The sequence below is a fragment of the Hyperolius riggenbachi genome, chromosome 1 (genome assembly GCF_040937935.1).
Source record: "Hyperolius riggenbachi isolate aHypRig1 chromosome 1, aHypRig1.pri, whole genome shotgun sequence".
NCBI lineage: Eukaryota > Metazoa > Chordata > Amphibia > Anura > Hyperoliidae > Hyperolius > Hyperolius riggenbachi.
In genome coordinates, this window is record NC_090646.1 from 131,846,039 (window position 1) to 131,860,704 (window position 14,666).

General features: G+C 42.5%; 1 protein-coding gene across 1 annotated transcript in view; it reads right to left on the reverse strand.

Annotated features, from left to right (window-relative positions):
* The window catches only part of SCFD2 (sec1 family domain containing 2), a 628,477-nt gene that overhangs the window by 59,820 nt on the left and 553,991 nt on the right, over positions 1–14,666 (reverse strand). The window lies entirely within an intron of this gene.

A 14,666-nucleotide genomic window follows, 5' to 3' on the forward strand; every position in this document is an offset into this window, starting at 1 on the left:
TAACCAGTAGATCCATGGTTCAACCAGTAAAGCAATGGTTTCTCAAGTAGTAATGTATGGTTGTGAGAGTCGGACTATTAGGAAGGCTAAGGGCAAGGAGCTGAAGCTGAAATACTTTGGACACACAAGAAGGCAGAAGTCATTGGAGAAGAGGGGGTGGCAGAGAATGAGATGGCTAGACGCTATCATGGAAGCAACAAACATGAGCTTGGACACGGTTTGAGAAGCAATGCAGGATATAGTGGCCTGCCGTGCTTTAGTCCATGGGGTCACAAAAAGTGAAGTGAACTGAACAACACCACCCAGTAAATACATGCAGTATTTTTGAGTTGAACCAAAAAATAAATTTCCTATTCCTAATATTAAGAGGACTCCCAGAGTAAAAATGAAAATCTGGCAGCCTGCAAGTAAAAAAAGTTATTTTTACCTGAGAAGCCTTGTCCTGTGATGCCATCCTGAAGTTCCTTCATCACCTGAGTTCCGGGGCCTGGTCCCGCCTCCTCTCTCTCCCTGGAGAAAAATACCAAGCTATTTACTACAGTAAAGCAGCTTGGCGTAATAGTAATAGCTTGGCGTTTTTCTCCAGGGAGAGAGAGGAGGCAGGGCCAGGCGCCGGAAGTCCTGTGATGAAGGAACTTTGGGACGGCATCGTGGGACAAGACTTCTTGGGTAAATATAATTTTTATGAGGAGGTAGAGGAGATGAAGCTTCAGCACACTCAAGATGACAGCAAGGGACTGGACTAGACTCTATTCAGCATAAGACCGTGGCAGTGTAATCCCCTTTAAAAGCGTGCACAGGCTGTATGGCAGCAGGCAATTTATGTAAGAGGGAGAGATGAGGTGGAGCCAGCACTGCAATTAGGGTGATTTATTGAATGAATAAAAAACAGATGCACTTACAGTCAGCACAGTCAGATGCAAAGCGGGAAGGTGGGCGCCAGGTCTATATCCCCCTGCGGACGACCGTTTCGCGCAACGAGCGCTTGTTCACCGCAATGGGGAGGAGTACTCTTCCCCATTGCGGTGAACAAGCGCTCGTTGCGCGAAACGGTCGTCCGCAGGGGGATATAGACCTGGCGCCCACCTTCCCGCTTTGCATCTGACTGTGCTGACTGTAAGTGCATCTGTTTTTTATTCATTCAATAAATCACCCTAATTGCAGTGCTGGCTCCACCTCATCTCTCCCTCTTACATAAATATAATTTTTATTTACTTGCAGGCTGCCAGATTTTCGTTTTTACTCTGGCGGTCCTCTTTAGCAAACAAGTTAACAACTTCATTAACAGCTACAACTATGTGGGTTTAAAAACGCTAAAATAAGTAAAAAAAAAACAAAAACAAAAAAAAAACCCTGGTGTTTTCCCTATTCAATTTGGAGACCCTGGTGTTTTCCCTATTCAATTTGGAGACCCTCCTATGGCTCCCTAACTGTCTCTGACCTTTCATGAACCATCATTTTTTGTGTCTGGAACTTCCACTATTATCCACTGTTAACGACCCACTAACCCAGTGTACTGTGGAAGCAACGTCTTTGAGAGGACCTGATACACTAGGGGATATCTTGGACACCTGGTGGTCTTGCCTGCACCTTCTAAGGTTATGGAGAAGGTTGATGGCTTATTACAGTCTCTGTTATTCTGGGAATACACGGCTCAATCTTGCCACTTGATTCTTCCGCTCAATCGATTCCCCGCTCGATTCTGCAGTCAATTCTCTTATCTTCCACTCGTTTTTCTTATCTTTTTCTATTGTCCTCAATGCAGAATCGAGCAGCGAAACGATCGGGCGGGAGATCCGACGTGTCAGAAATGATCTATCGAGCCATGTAAATGACTCAGAATCGAGCCGTGTATTCCAAGCATTAGGTGCTGAGAAGAGATGCCTAGTCAGCCCTCCTGAACCACTAATTAGACTCTCTGACTTTGTAAGTGGAGTCCCGTGTTCTACATAGGGAAATGTGGATAAATGATTTACTTTCCAACAACTCTGGGTTTGGATATACTGTATAGTATAAAAAATGTATTTTGGTTGATTTCAACATGATTTTAATTTGCTTTAAACTACTTGCAACAGTTTATACAATACTGTAACATAACAAAATTATGTAGTAAAAAAGTAATGTATATTTTGTAGGTTGAGACAATTTTATTTGTATGTATGAAAAATTGTAATTCGAGTCGCTTGTAAGTAGGGAACTGCCTGTATATTTATCGGTTGGAATGAAAGTCCTACCTTTATAGGCTTTGTGTTTTGCTTCTAATTAGTTCAACAATATTGCAGGTAGACTCTGAATATGCATTTTCTCATCATTTATCGTGCTTCTGTAGCACAGTTCCTTACAGGTTCACTTCACATGTATCCCAGAACTATAATGCTTAAAGAGAATCTGTACTCTAATATTCTTACAATAAAAAGCATACCATTCTATTCATTATTTTCTCCTGTGCCCCTCTGTGCTGTTTCTGCCACTCTCTGCTGCAATCCTGGCTTGTAATTAACAGTTTTAGGCAGTGTTTACAAACAAACTAACCAGCTTCTAATAGGCTCAGCTAAGCATAGTGTGTGAGTCATTCAGAGTGTGCAGGGGGCCTGCAGAGGGTGTGTATCGCTTCTACCAATCACAAGCAACCCTGCACATTCCACACAACCAAGCCTTAGCCCGACAAACAGGACAGAGGAAAGATACATTGATTTATTACAGAGACAGTGCAGTTAGGAAAGACTGCAGTAAGCCAGAGCAGATTAGAACAGGCATAGGAACTTATAGGATAGAAGAACTAAGGCTGAAAAATTTGTTACAGAGTCTCTTTAAGTCTTGCCTCATTCATGAAGAGAAAGAATAAACACTATGATTTTTAATTATATGTGTTTCATTATAATCCACTTAATGCGTCACATACACACATTATACCACAAACGCATGTCATACTGTGAGGTGTAAATGATCATTATTCACTCGTGGATCTGGTAAACACAAGACAGAAATGTGCATAATCAAAACAGCGGTGCAGATGGGGAAAGGGTAAAATAACAGCAGACCTTTCATTTGTGGTTGGACTTTTCTCTTCAACAATAAAAGTGACTTTCCAAGTGGCCCTTCCTAAGTTTCCAGGGAATGCTGAGATTTGTTTTGCTGCAAAGCATTGTATTATTTTTATTAACATCTCCAGCAGTTTGGAATGTTTTCTATTCACAGAATGTGGAGGGAGTTTTAAGATAATGGACTGTGATGTGTATATGAGGTGACACTGATAAAGGGGGTTTACAGTGTTTCTGGAGTAGATAGTGCTAAGGCTGTTTTCTAAGCAGTCTTATAGAAGAGTCCATGAAATTGGCTCGCCTTCAAAGTATAGAGTTCAAGCCACACTAGTTTCTGTCTCCCAGGGTATAAATTAGGCTGGCTTTTGCACCAATGTAGTCAGTTAGTGGCTTTTGCACCAATGTAGTCAGTTAGTGATATGGGAGCAGATCTGTGGTCAGGTCTCTTCTAGTCTACTGTTGCTGCCCGAGACCCTCTTCTTTTTGTGGCCACGTCCAGTCTGAGTTTCTCTGTACTGGGCATGTGCGAGTAAGCTCCGTGCATGCCCAGAACGAAGTTCTCGTGCACAGAGAAAAAAAGCTGAGCATGAATGGCTATGTTGTACTGAACAACAGGGACAAGCTTGTAGACAGCAGGAGTGCGGTCATGAAGCATATATTCGACAAGCCCTTGTGGAAGATTTTTAGAGGGATCCAGCACTTGCTTGGCTACAGAAATCTCATCCTCAGGGCCATCCAAATTAAGCTGGACATATGCACATTATTCTGACTGCTAACTGGCAGATTCGATCACTCTGGCACAAGCACCCACGACAGCAAAAAGAATGAAGTCTATGACATCACTTTTCTCCCTTGTAATTAACCAATACAGCTTGGTCATTGACTTACCCTGAGCCTGTTGATTGGACAGTAACAGCAAACTATTTAATGCAATGTTTAAGCTGATTCAGGTTCAGAAGATCAGATCAAAGTCAAGTGCATTTAAATTGGACCTAAACTCTTGCATAGGACAGAAGGAAAACATAGAGCAAGGCAACCTGTATGTATTTAGAGAGTTAAGTCTGTTTAATTATCCTCATATGTGACTAATCACAAGTTGTAATTTGATCTCTCAGCTGTGTCAGCCGGCTGCCTTGGCAGAACAGATAATTTGTAAACACAGGATGGTAACCCTATGTCTGCTTCCATGAAAGCAGGAAGTAAGCACACTGCAGATTTATTGCAGGATTTGTATCAGCTGTAACAAAAAATGTTTTTCTATAAAGGTGATTATACTGTTGCTTATATTTTAGAGCAGAGAGTAAATTCTGAGTTCAGATCCGCTTTAAGGCCCCATTCAAACCTACAAATGCAAATGCAAGCGCTTTGCGTTTTTGTGGGGGGTTTTTCCCCCTCCTGGCGCTCCACTGCGCGCTGCGTTTTTGTAAAAAACGCTTTTCTAAGCGTTTTTTCCGAGCGACGCAAGTCAGGAAGTGAACTCTTTGACCCGGGAAAAATGAATACAATGTATTTATTCTTAAAAACGTTTTTCCTATACCTCCCATTATAGCAAAAACGCCTCAAAAATGGTACAGGCAGCGATTTGCTGAGCGGATCGGAAACGAACCGCTCAGCTGTGAACTCTCTCACAGGGAATCATTGCACAAGCGTTTTGTGGGCGATTTTAAAAATCGCCAGTGCTTGAAAAAAGGCGGAAAATGCCCCTAGTGTGAACAGGCCCTAACTGATCCATTTCCAAGCTGCATAAAAGATGCAAGAAATTTGCATGAAAGCTCACATTACTTGGATCCCATTGATGATCTTGGAAGAGTTGCGTTTTGTAGATTAGAAGCTTCTTCACAGCAACCCTTATGCAACACTCGCTTTCATTTTTTCTTGCTTGGCGGAGCAAGTGTTCAATAAATTAAACAGTTACAGTATATTATTTCCTGTTTTTCACTAAAAATATTTTCCATTTCCATTGTTTATTGCAAACCACAATAAATATGAAAACAATACATTTCCTTTCAGTAGCTGTTTTGTGCAAATTAGAGCTTTCAGCCTGCAAAGAGGTAGAACTGCTGTCAACAAAACAATGTGGTTAAGATAAGAAAAATCCCATAATGGCTCTGATAAGGTCATTGAGTACATCTGTTTGTGGTAAGACAGGATAACATTCCATTTTCCTTCATTTTTTCTTTACAAGTCTTGCAAATCACACCTACACTGAAAGGAAGCCTATATATGGATGTACATGATGGCTGTGTACTTTAGCGTTAAAGACCGCGTGAAAAAATATAGTCATACAACATACAAACACGCAAGGTGCAAACTGCCAGGTAAGGCTACATTCACAGTGGTCGTAACGTTCCCTGTAGCAGCAGGAAAGCAACGCAATTATTGGCCTCAATCCACTAAGCAGTTTAGACTAGTCTACTGATGGTTTTTAGTCTACTGATGTTTTGGTGTAATGTTTTAGACCTGTTTTTAGACCTGGTCTAAAACATTCGGTAATTAGGTCGGTAAAGCATGGGAAATGATCAAAAGATGCAATTCACAAAGGAAAACAAGGAGTAACCACTCCCACTTTTCAGAGATTAGACCAGCTGATTCCTGTTGGTAAAGTAATTCTGTGAGGTATTTTAGACGGGAGGATGGAACCTTTTGAATTAATTATGCAGGAGTTTTTTTTGAATTGTATACAGCGGAGAGCTCATCAGAGGAGTAGGATGTCAGTCATAGCTACTCGTTAGTGAATTGCATCTTATTTCCCCTGCTTTACCACCCTAATTACCATGTTTTAGACCGGGTCTAAAATAGGTCTAAAACATTTGGTAATCATTAGTGAATTCCCTCTTGATGCAACTGATTTACACCAAACCATCAGTAGACTAAAAAACCATCAGTAGACTAGTCTGAACTGCTTAGTGAATTGAGGCCAATGGATCAGGAAAGTGGCACTGTGTGTTACCCAGGCTTTGCATCGGATTCAGTGAACCATACAGTTAAACAGAAGTATGCTTCACTGTACTGTGTACTGTTAATGCACACATTTTGTGGTAGAGCACTGGATGTAGTGTGTTACGATGCCCCACACTGTTATTGAGCGTCACATACATTGCAGTGCAGCAAACTGAGCTGCAAAGCGCCCATTATGCCACACAGCAACACACTACTGTAAGCATACTAATTTTCATCTTCCCTAACCTGGAAAGACCTCATATATGATGCAATATGAACAAGGTAAAATGCAATAGGCGCTTCAAAAAAAAAGAGGAGATACTAGTAAATTAGACTACGCCAAATTATTTGTCAAAGTCTCATGGTACTTATCAGTTTAGCCTCTGCATTACCATAAGCAAATCTGTGACACGTGGATGTAAAAAATAATAACTGCTAAAACTGCTTAAAAGCTTGATTGAAAGAAAAACAAAAATCCTGTGCATGTTAGCTCACAGTGGTTGTGACATTAGTGATAGACTACCCTAACAATGTAATTACTGTCACCCAAGAGAGAGAAGCTGGGGCTAGAAAATCACTGAACAATTAACACGGCTACTGAGTAACTGGTTAATCCACTAGAAACTTTGATTTGCTAATCAACGCTTCCTGGTTTAGTTAGAATATGATACAAATCTATTGTTCTATCTACAAGTTAAGCATGCTCCAGCTCCCAATAATACCCCCTGATTTGTCAGATTCTGATATTACTACAGTAACTTTATTTCTGGCCCCTCCCCAAAGAAGTTATTACCCACACTATATACCTCTCTAGTATTTCCTAATGCTAGTACTTGAACTTACAAGCAACCTACGTGGGCCAGGGAAGTAGGCCTCTTATCTGATGAAGAGTGGGACACCCTTCTACTAAGTGCACTTATGGTTTCTTGTTATTTGCCAGACTGATTTATTTGTATATTATGCACAGATCCTTCCTTACACCAATAACCTTTCTAAGCATAAGCCAGAAGTCTCCACAGTGTGTCCAAAATGCTCCTCCACCCCGGGATCATTTTTTCACATGATCTACATGATCTGGGAATGCCCACCAGTTTCCCCTATTGGCTCCAGATTACTAGGTTTATGCATGATGTAATGGGTACTCCAGTCCCATGTAGCCTTATGTCTCCCAAATCTACTCCCTGATGATATTAGTGGGGAAAATGACACAGCTCTCATTTTACAAACTCTCCACTTGGCTAGGAAGACCTTGAAGAGGAACACCAGTAAAAATAATGTAATTAAAAAAAGTGCTTCATTTTTACAATAATTATGTATAAATGATTAGTCAGTGTTTGCCTGTTGTAAAATCTTTCCTCTCCCAGATTCACATTCTGACATTTATCACAAGGTGACATTTTTATTGCTGGCAGGTGATGTCAGTGACAGGAGATGCTGCTTGCTTTTTTGGCAGTTGGAAACAGCTGTAAACAGTAAAACAGCTGTTATTTCCCACAAGGCAATGATGTTCACAGACAGGAAACTGCTAGGACCATGGTCCTCACAGTTTCCTGTGGGAGGAGTTTCACCACAATATCAGTCATACAGAGCTCCCTGATGATCCATTTGTGAATAGGAATAGATTTCTCACGTAAAAGAGGGTATCAGTTACTGCTTGGGATGAAGTTCAATTCTTGGTCACGGTTTATCTTTAAAGGTCCACTATTGCACTAAAATCTGACAGGTTTTGGGCCAGTCCATTTCCTCATGGGGGATTCTCAGGGTTTTCTTTGTTTTCAACAGCATTTCCCGAACAGCAGTTGCAAAGTCTAACTGACAAAATAGTGTGCAAGTGAGTAGGGAGGCCGGCTGGTATCTTACTATTTTGGCAGTTAAACTGCTGTCCAGGAAATGCTGTTGAAAACAAAGAAAACCCTGAGAATTCCCCATGAGGAGATGGACTGGCCCAAAACCTGTCGGTTCAGGTTAAACACAGGACTTTAGAAGCTCAGTGCAGAGAAAGCTGGACGCATATGAACTGGAGATAATGTTATCTTGTGTTTACTTAATTGTATCAAGTGAGGAATGTAAATAGTTCTCTGACACTGTAGATTCTCCTGAACACAGACAGACAATCAGAAAGCATTTCTGCTTGCATTAGAAGATGAATAAAGCAGTTATGAATAAAATGCAAAGTCAGCTCTCAGAGCAAAAGAAGTGTACTTGGGAAACTTGTAATTTCTAAATGAATAATAATACATATGCACAAAAGCAAATATGATAACTGTATGGCATATAAAAAGTAGGAAAACAAGCCACTATTCCGTCCAAGTTTCCGAACAACACTTCCACCAATACAGATACTGCCGGCCTACACCCACGTTTCATTACTAGATACAGTGCACAACATAAAAACATCAGGTCTATCCTAGAATCGCGTTGGGATATTCTGACAACAGACCCATATCTGAGATCTTCCATTTCCAACACTCCACAGCTCACGTTTAGACGTGCACCTAATCTTCGTAGCCTATTGGCACCTAGCAGACTCAAAACGCAACTGATCGCGAATGTAGACGACCCTACAATATCTTCATCTCCCCCAGGTTCTTCTCCTTGTAACAACCCTCGATGCCTGGCATGCCCATTTGTGAATATCACAACCACATTCTCATCAACTACCACCTCTAATCAATATCCCATTAAGCAACCCATCTCATGTGAAACAAAGAATGTAATCTATTTGATCTCATGCCCCTGCAACTTGCAATACGTAGGCCGCACAACACAAACCATCCGTACTAGAATAGGACAACATAAACGCAACATAATCAATAATTTTCCCCTTCACAGCGTATCACGGCACTTCGGCACTCACCACAACAAAGACCCACACTTGCTAAACATCACGTTTATCGAAGCACTCTCACCATCTCTTTCACACCCCTTCGAGATCTTGAAACGACGGGAGATGTATTGGATACAAATTATCAGAAGTTTGGTGCCCGATGGGCTCAACGAGGTCTTGGAAAAGACCTTTTAATTTAATTTTATTGTCGCTCTCTTTTAGTGAATTTCGCTTCCTTCTTTTATTTTATTGAATTATTGATCGCTTTTGGTGTTATTGCTTTTAGGTTTTTACTTTTTATTTATATTGTTGTTAATATTGTCCCTTCATTATTTATATTATTTTATTATAGCTTTATACTTCCCAGATATATCACACCTGTCCTCAAGCAGTGACTACCGTGGGTCGTCAAAACATGACCACGGCTGCAACCGATTTGTGCCCAAAACAACCCCTTCATATACCCAAATCCCCCTATCCCCCTAAAAGCACTCCCCTCCTCCTATTTGCCCCTTTCCCATATATGTGCGTATGTAGTTTTATGTGTGTGTGTGTGTGTGTGTGTGTGTGTGTGTGTGTGTGTGTGTGTGTGTGTGTGTGTGTGTGTGTGTGTGTGTGTATGTGTGTGTGTGTATGTATGTGTGTATATGTATGTGTGTATGTGTATATATGTATATATGTATATATATATATATATATATATATGTATATATATATATATATATGTGTGCATATTGATTTTCATATTGTTCATATTTTTATATTTTATATTTTAATTTTTTTTTATATTTCATATTTTAATTTTTTAATTTTTATTTTCATTATTTTTTTTATTATTATCATCAATATTCCCTTATTTTAATAATTAATAATTCAATTTTTCCCTTTTCTTTTCTACTTCACCTCTATTTCATAAACCTTTAATTTTGAATGTGACACTTTAAAACCCAAAAGATGGCCGCCAAGGGTAATGCGACCTCATCACTGCAGTGTTTCTAACCTAAAACATGGCCGCCACCTATGATGTGACTTTTTCTTCACACCTTACATTGTTTCCAACCAAAAATATGGCCGCCACCTATGATGCGACCTTTTCACTGCACTTTCCATACACTCATATTAGGTTCCCACCAAAGAAATGGCCGCCACCACTAATGTGACGTTAACGTCGCACCCGCCCCCTTTTGCATTGGCTGGTGACCATGGGGGCGTGTACGCTGCATGCGTGTCACGCTCCCATTGGCCACTTGCTAAACACAGCATTTATATATAGAAGTTAACATGGAGCCCGTCCTCACAGAGGCGCTCACACGCTTTATGGGCCTGAACCAGGTAAGCAGTTACTCTTGGCAGAGAGCCCGCTGATTGCTTTTTTTGTGTCTGCAAAGGAAATATGACGTAGCACTTTAGACCCCTTCCATTGAATGTGATAAGCACTGCACTTTTGCCTATGGACAGTTTTTTAAGCATTGCACTTTTATCCTATTGTCTAGTTATTTGCACAGTCCAATTACTCCAAAAGGCAATATGATTCACGTGATACTTTTTAGTTGTTTCGCATAAATTTGTATTCGCAATTTTATATTTTTCAGCTAATGGTCCAGATCTGTGGTATATTGATATGCATGTTTGTAGATGCATGCAATATCCACAACACAGAGTTTTTTTATCTTAAAAATACCTAGTTGTTTCGCAAAAATTTGTACTCGCATTTTTTATATTTTATATTTTTCAGCTAATGGTCCAGATCTGTGGTATATTCATATGCATGCTTGTAGATGCATGCAATATCCACAACACAGAGTTTTTTTATCTTAAAAATACCTAGTTGTTTCGCATAAATTTGTACTCGCATTTTTTATATTTTATATTTTTGAGCTAATGGTCCATATCTATGGTTTATTCATATGCATGCTTGTAGATGCATGCAATATCCACAACACAGAGTTTTTTTTATCTTAAAGTGTACCTTAAGTGTCCCAAAAAAAATGAGTTTTACTCACCTGGGGCTTACCTCAGCCCCCTGCAGCTGATCGGTGCCCACGACGAGTCGCTCTGATGCTCCGGGTCCCGCTGGCGGCCACTTCCGGTTTCACCGTCAGGACCCGTCAGGCTGGGGAACGCGGCTGATACTACGCGTTCCCAGCCAAAATAGCACCCCTATGCGGCCATATGTTCGCATAGGCACCCGTATGCGGACATATGGCCGCATAGGGGTTCTATTTTGGCTGGGAACGCGTAGTATCAGCCGCGTTCCCCAGCCTGACGGGTCCTGACGGCGAAACCGGAAGTGGCCGCCAGCGGGACCCGGAGCATCAGAGCGACTCGTCGTGGGCACCGATCAGCTGCAGGGGGCTGAGGTAAGCCCCAGGTGAGTAAAACTCATTTTTTTTGGGACACTTAAGGCTCACTTTAAAAATACCTAGTTGTTTTGCATAAATTTGTACTCGCATTTTTTATATTTTATATTTTTGAGCTAATGGTCCATATCTGTGGTATATTGATATGCATGCTTGTATCTGTTACAGTTTTTTATGCTCCTATACTGCCTGATGAAGCGGGACTGTTGACCGCGAAACGCGTTGCGATTTTATGGAGTGGTGAATATATATGTATATATATTTTTACTCTGCATTTGAGTATATGTCCACTACCAGAGGGAGGTAAGTCCACCTCGACTTCCCTCTTTTTATCGTTTTTAGAACATTGTTTTACTCTGCTTGGCGCCTCTGTTCGTACATATTACAGCATATGTTTTCATTGAATAGCATGTCAGGGTTTTATACGGCTTTAAGAAGGCAAACTTGTATTCAGAGTTGCTTTTTAGTAAGAGGGCTTTTTGGTCCTTTTTAGCTCCTTATACATTCCTAGTTGTTCTTTGTCACCATGAGCTCTCTAGGTATTCTAAACTAATGTACAATAGAACAGTACACATATGAGCCAGTGTGTCATTTATTAGGTATTTTATGTATAGGACATCTTTATCATGCAATAAGTAGTAACAACAAGAAAAGATGTTCTTTAACCACTTCAGTACCAGCACCCTCTGCCCCCTTAAGGACCAGAGGCTGCTGGACCAGTAAACCACCATCTCCTGACGAATCGACGCTAAAATCCGCCGCTCCCGATGGTCGCGCTGCTCTGTCTCCGCCACAGGCTGCTCTCTCTGCTGTCTCTATGACAGCAGAGCGCTGTGCGCCGGTCAGGAGCCGCTTTCATTGGCTCCTGACCCTGTCACTCCATGTAAGCCAATGGGAACGGCTTACATGAATGACAGGGCCAGGAGCCAATGAAAACGGCTCCTGCCCGGCTCACAGTGCTCTGCCGTCATAGAGGTGGCAGGGCATCACATTGCGGCGATGATCGAGCGGCGACAGCGGTGGGGACAGGCGAGGGCGCGCGGTGAATGGGACGTAGAGTTTACGTCAGGTCAGAACCGCAGCGCCCCCTGCCCGCCGTAGATTTATACTGCGGCGGTCCGCAGGTAGTTAAAATTAAATGAATAATTAAAATAATATTTTTTAGTCACAATACTGATATAACATTTCAGTCTCCACTATATTCCCCTGCCAGGTATTTACAGTAACATATTCACAATAAGTCAAGTCTTTTCTGCTACCGATTCGTTCCCATGTGAAGGGTCCTTTGAAGGTGAGGAAACATAATTGGCTTTTTGTTTATACTATACGATTTTCTCTCATGAATAACAATTTATTCAGAGAAGAATAATGGAAGATGAAGCTTATTAAAAGACAATTAGCACTATGATGTCTATGACCCCATCAGTGATCACATAGCTACAAATCAGCGCTGGCTTCCAGGAATTTCCACAAGATGCACCTGAAATGTTTTATTCGCAGCCTGGTTTGTAAAATAGAAATCACTCAGGAAAAACTCACATCTATTTTTTTTTCTTTTTTCTGGTTGGACTTGATGGACGAATGTCTTTTTTCAACCAAACTATGTAACACTTATTATGCTGGCAGCAGAATCTGTGCATCAGTTCTGGTTGCCATCAGTTGTCAGCTGTAGTCTGCCAAGGCTTGCAGCCTAACAAGTGCCACATAACCAATCCAAGCAATGCTTTAAAGGGCAAAAGTGTACACAGAATATGTCTAAGGCCTGGGACCCACTAGCAGCGCTTATCTGAGCGCTTTGTGATTGGAAAAGCTCTTGCTACTGTAATGATATAGGTGTGATCCCATGTTTTAACCACTTGATGACCCAGCCTTTACCCCCCCTTAAGGACCATTGCTGTATTTGCTGATCTGTGCTGGGTGGGCTCTACAGCCCCCAGCACAGATCAAACACCAGGCAGAGCGACCAGATCGCCCCCCTTTTTTCCCCACTAGGGGGATGATGTGCTGGGGGGGTCTGATCGCTCCTGCCTGCGTGTGGCTGGCGGGGGGGGGGGGACCTCAAAGCCCCCTCCACCGCAGGATTCCCCCCTCTCCCTCTCCTCCCTCCCTTCCGCGGAGATCGGAGGCTGCACAGGAACGGATCTGTCCTGTGCAGCCTCTAACAGGCTCCTACCTGTCACATGTCAGCGATCCCCGGCCACTGATTGGCCGGGGATCGCTGATCTAGTACAACGCTGCTATTGTTAGCAGCGTTGTACAAATATAAACAAAGCGGATTATTTCCGCTTGTGTTTACATTTAGCCTGCGAGCCGCGATCGGCGGCCCGCAGGCTATTCACGGAGCCCCCCACAGGAAGCAGCCTCTCGCGCGAGCGGCTGCTTCCTGATTAATTAGCCTGCAGCCGGCGACGCAGATCTGCGTCGCTGGTCCTGCAGCTACCACTTTGCCGACGCACGGTATGCGTGCGCGGTCACCAAGTGGTTAAAACACCCACCGCATTGCATTAACAAGAGCTTTTCAAATAACAAAGCATAGAAAATCTCCGCTAGTCGGCCCCAGGCCTAACAAGCACGGACGATACGGCTTGGCTTTTTCTGAAGAAAGCCAAGCGGGATGGGACTAGTGCGCCTGTGCAAGCTATTGATGAGTTCTCTTTCGGGGGATCCCAGCACTGGAATGCTGCTGCGGAAGAGGACGAGGGAAGTCTCTGTAGAATCCAGAGGCGAGGTAAGTACCCTCTAGAGGCACTTTTTTACTTCAGGGTCACTTTAACAATGCAGGAAAAAATATATAGCAGAGAAGTCATTGAGACCACATGGTGGGGGAGAAGAGCACAGAGGGAGGAGAGCCCTGCCAAACAGGCTTAGAATCTAAGCGGTGGGGGAAAGGACACATTGGGGGGGTGTAAGTCCAAGGGAGGGGGTTGGAGCTATGAAGCTGGCGGATAAGCGATGGAGGTAGGGGTGAGCCACACAGGGAAATAGCAATAGTAGTTGGCCATGACTTTGCTGCATGTCAGCCCAACAGTCATGAGGGCGTATAGGGACACCTGCACACACTTTGGGAAGGTGCCCAATACATGAATCAGGGGACCAGTTGAAAATGTGTAAACAAGCTCTTACTGCTCATTTTATTGCACTCCTTATCTCAATCAAACCAAAAATAGCTTTATTGGCATGACCAAGATTCATACAGACATTGCCAAAGCCAGGGGAAAAGGGGGACATGAAGGGGTTAAGCCTCATACATATGAGACGCGTTATACACACAGGGGACCTGTCGCCGCAACACGCGTGTGCCACGTGGTTGCGGCGACAGTTGTAACCTGTGTTTATGAGCCATTAGATAGGGGTACAATAGGTAAGCTGTCCGTGGACATTTTTAGGTTTACAGTTCATTTAAGCTCCTCTCAGTCTGTGGCATGCTGTGACATAGTGCCCAGCAATTGTCACTGTGAATTCCGCTTCTCCTGGTAGAATGTAGAATTTTCCCTCATC